Here is a 4,768-nt window from a genome sequence, read left to right on the forward strand (position 1 = left end):
CACAGAACTGATAAAGGACTTGTACAAATTACCAGTTTGTTTGGAGACGAGTGCTCTTTGCTATACCAAAAGAGGGCTTAGGTTAAGTGAATTTTCATTATAAAGAACATTGTTTTGAATTTTCAAACGTGTGTGTGTCTGAAATTTGTACCTGTGAATTTTTGGGAGGAGTCTTCCAGAGAGCCCGACAGAACACCTTCCCTCCCTCCCTTTCTCCCTCCTCCCTTTTCTCCTTCCTTCCCTCCATTCTCAGTCTTCCAATTCTCTCCCCGCTCCCCAACCTAATTTCCCCCCACTGGGGGTGGGAGAGGCTCCGCCCCGAATTCCCAGTTAAGTCAGCTTACGGGAAATGTGGAGAGGGCGAGGTGAGAGCTCCAGTGTAGGCAGCACCATCAGTCGAGCAACAGGCACGACGCAACTGCCGCTTTTTCACCTTTTGCTTCTCCATGCAGGTGGCGAGGCTGTCCGATTGGCAAGGAAGGCAACGGAGCTCAACACCCGCAAGGCGTTGGAGTCTACATTTTGGAGAAAATGCTGGCCAAAGAGCTGACAGGTGGTGTTTTTCGGCAGCCGAAGAAAAGCAAACCCAGGGGAGAAAATTAGACTGGGGCTTTGCAAATGGATGAGTTTGCCGATAAAGAGTTCGTCCTTTCTGACAACTGTATCATACAACCAAGGTGACCTCTTCCAAGAGCACCATTTTGACAGTTGGTCGCACTAACACGCGCCCCTCGCCCCCACCTTCCTCGAACACAGAGAGCACGAGGAGTTTCTTCAGCAGCGCCTGCATCACCATTAGTCCCGCCTCCAGAGTTGCTTCTGGTTTTCTGTTGGGTAAAATTCAACCAGCTGTAGGCATTTCCGCGCCCCTTTTTGCTTTCAAATGGGAGGAGTCAGAGGGAGTGCGGGACTCGAAACCAAGACTTATGAAGAGAGATTGAGAGAACTGGGCATGGACAGCCTAGAAAAAAGAAGGTCTAGAGGGGACATGATAGCAGTTTACAGATACTTGAGGGGTTGCCATGGTGAGGAGGGGGTCTCTTTATTCCCCAGGGCACCAGAGGGCCGGACGAGGAACAATGGTTGGAAGCTGACCAAGGAGAGATTCAATCTGGAAATAAGGAAGAACTTCCTGACGGTCAGAGCGATCAACCAATGGAACTGCCTGCCAGGGGAGGTGGTGAACTCCCCAACTCTGGACACCTTCAAGAGGAGATTGGACTTCCATTTGGCTGGGGTGCTGTAGGGTTTCCTGCTCAGGCAGGGGGTTGGACTCGATGACCAAACGGTCCCTTTCAACTCTATAAATAAATAAATAAATAAATAAATAAATAAATAGATAGATAGATAGATAGATAGATAGATAGATAGATAGATAAATAAATAAACAAACAAACAAACAAATAAACAAACAAACAAACCAATCAGATGCGGGGCGCTGAGGCAGTGCCTGGAATGGGACACTTCGCTGCTGGGTGCGGAGCGGAGCCTCTGGGAGCAGCTTACAAGGAGGATTCCCCTGGGTACATCCAGCCGGCAGGGGAGACCTGCGGTGCGGTTCCAAGTCCCCTCGGCATCTTAGGCAGCGAAGCCCGGCCAGAGAGACTTCGCAGCGCAGAGCGCAGGAAGGGAGGCGATCCTGCTTGGCCAGCTGTCATCCCGGAAGTGGTGCAGTTCTGCATAAAACCGGAGGATAAGCTCAGAAGAAGTTGGGTAGGCTGCCTGCTTGTACCCAGAGAGACAGAGGCAGAGGGAAAGGGAGGGGGGAGAAGTGAGAGAGGGAGGGAATGTGAGAGAAAAGGAGAAAGAGAAAAATGAGAAACTGATGGAGGGAAAGAATGAGGAAGGGGGTAAAGGAGAACAGAAATGAAATGGAAAGAGAGAGACAAATGAGAGCAAAAGGGGGAGAAAAAAAGGGGAAATGATGGAGACAGAGAATGAGACGAAAGAGAGAAAGAAAAAAGAGAGAGAAGTGACTCTTGATTTAAACCATATGTTAAAAAGCATACAAAGAAGTGAGGGGAAAAAAAACCCAACCCTCACCTGTTTTTGGAAATGGTTCAAGAGTGTATACACACACACACACACACACACACAAGGGATGGAAAAAGAAGACAATAAAACTGAATGGATGTATCCATGTAAATCACAAGGGTCCAGAGAAGATGGCTTTGCTCTTTGATTTCAGAATTTTCCTCTTGTCTCATATGAAAAATTATAATTTGGCAGCATCATTTGGAAGACATCTGAATATTTCCTCCAAGGCTACTAGAGTCTGCCTGGAATCCTGAGGCTCAAAGTTGTGTTCCCCTGTCATTTCTACCAGGGTTTAAAGACCGATAAAATGCAGATTACAAGTCCACCCTAATCTCCCAATCTCATGTGGAAACTTGGGGGAAGGTGGATGAGAAATAGGGTGCAAGAACCTCACTTTTCTACTTATTTAATGGCTTCTAACTCACCAGGAGAAACCTGACCTTTCCTATTTTTCCTCACCTCTCTTTAAAAATTGTGTATTTCATAGCCATATAATATCCACTGGAGTTGTACTACATAACAACTCTTTTTTTTTCTTTAGCATTACCAGCGTGAAGGCTTTCCAGAGACAGAACTTCATTCATTCATAGCCCAGTGCAAAGACTGCCAAACTCTGGAAGATACAGATTAGAAGAGGAGAGTCCTATAAATATTTTCTGTTGTTGTAAAAGGTTGGTGACTAAAGGCCTGGGTGACAGCTGCATCATCTGACAGCTTGGTTTCTTCAATATTAAATTAAGTTGACTGCTGTGAGAACAGAAAGTAGGTTAACAGAACATCAGTCTTGAATCTAGTGAAACTGTAGGCACTTCCTCATAAGCCTAGTGACCCTACACTGGTTTGAAAGCTGCTCTGGATTCCCATGATCCCCCAATGTCATAGATAGATAGATAGATAGATAGATAGATAGATAGATAGATAGATAGATAGATAGATAGATAGATAGATAGATAGATAGATAGATGATAGATAGATAGATAGATAGATAGATAGATAGATAGATAGATAGATAGATAGATAGAGGTTGAGGAATAAAGATATCAGTGAACCTTTTAAATAATGGTGCATAAGATAACTTTGGTATTAGTTATACTTTTCTAAAGTGAGCAATTGTGATTATCCCCACTAATTCTTTGGATTTTTATAACAGTACGGTTTCTTATCTTGCACTTCTTATTCAGGGTGACTTATTTTTATTAAAATTATTTTCTTAAGATCAATAGATCTTGTCTGATTTATAAAATGGGACCATTTTGATTTCTTCCTCTTTATTATATATTTTGTGCAGCTGGATAACATCTCTGTACCTTTTCTCCTTTTTTATGTCTTAATAAAAACATTGGCAAAAATAGCTGAAAGTAGTTGGAGATTCTGGAGCTGGACAATCATCACAGATTCAGTAAGAAATCATCAAAGAGGAAATTCAAAAATAAGAGGCACAAAATTGTCATAAATGTTTTTGAAATATGTGCTGGTAATTATGTTAATTCTGAGTCCTAATTACCATATAATGCACATCTTAAACTTTTTATGAAAAACAGTGGAAAACTGAAATTATATTGTGATGTACTATCATTACTCTTACTATGTTATGTTACAGGCACAATGTATGAATAACTCTACGTAAATTACTGTATTTTTCGGAGTATAAGATGTACCTTAGTTTTTGGAGAGGAAAATAAGGGGGAGAAATCTGCCTATCAGGTATTCATCTGGCTAGCATCCTTAATCTGGTCGGTTTCACACATTATTTTATCCCCTGGTTAGGGCTTAAAAAAACCTTATTTGGAAAGAGTAACAATGAAAGAACCTGCAAGCTGGTCAGAGCTCAGAACATTACTAGTGCCTTGTTAATGCTGGAAAGAAACTTATTTGGAGCAAGTAGAGCAATGAAAAAAAGCCTGCAAAGACTTAGGGGTGGAAAAAATATTAGCCGGCAAGGTAAGGCCTGGGAAGATCATTAGCACCTTGTTAGGGCTGGAAAAAAAACTTCAGAAAAAGCTACATTCGGAGTATAAGATGAACCCAAATTTTCAGCCTCCTTTAGGGTGGAAAAAGATGCATATTATACTCCAAAAATACAGTAATCATACAAGAATTTCTGTTTTTTATAGGTATCTAAATAATCTTAAAATAAAAGAGAGCAGATGGTTTCAGTTCTTTTCTCTGTGATTTGAGACAGATCACTAAAGGACTTTTCAGTCCCAATTGTTTATTGTTTGTCAAATCTGTTGAATTTGTGAATCTGTTAGTTCTTCAGCCAAAATAAAGATGGTTGGCTTCGTTATTTATTCTAATTATTTTATGTAAAACCTCCTTTTTTGGAACTTAAACAGCCTCTTATCCATCTCTTTCATGTCTAAGGCAAGACTAAAATTCACAGGCTCCTGAGTTCTAGCCTGGTGCCTTAACCACTATTAATGCCCTGGGTACTTTGTACCAGAAAAACATTCTTAACTTAATATATTACTATTTTAAGAAATGCACAGACATGTTTTAAATGTTAGCTAGTAGCATTTCTTAAATGAATCTTGCCATTTCCTGTCCGAAAGTTGTATGGAGGATCACTGTATAGTAAAACCTGACGAATCTTGGATACAACTGAAGAGATTCAGATGACATTTACATGTGGAAAGTACTACCTATAATGACAACATAGTGTAGATACATAGATAGATGATCGTTACAATAGGGCTTCCACAGATAAAACCTGTCAGATGGTAATCCGATG

The 4,768-nt window shown here is 41.2% G+C and overlaps 1 long non-coding RNA gene across 1 annotated transcript; it reads left to right on the forward strand.

The window, feature by feature from the left end:
• Nucleotides 1–260: 260 nt before the first annotated feature.
• On the forward strand, nt 261–4,215 carry LOC139164471 (uncharacterized). Its single transcript, XR_011558624.1, has 3 exons — nt 261–1,713; nt 2,579–2,708; nt 3,390–4,215. It is a non-coding gene; the product is annotated as an uncharacterized lncRNA (long non-coding RNA).
• Nucleotides 4,216–4,768: the final 553 nt, after the last annotated feature.

The sequence above is a fragment of the Erythrolamprus reginae genome, chromosome 3, assembly GCF_031021105.1.
Source record: "Erythrolamprus reginae isolate rEryReg1 chromosome 3, rEryReg1.hap1, whole genome shotgun sequence".
Classification (NCBI taxonomy): domain Eukaryota; kingdom Metazoa; phylum Chordata; class Lepidosauria; order Squamata; family Dipsadidae; genus Erythrolamprus; species Erythrolamprus reginae.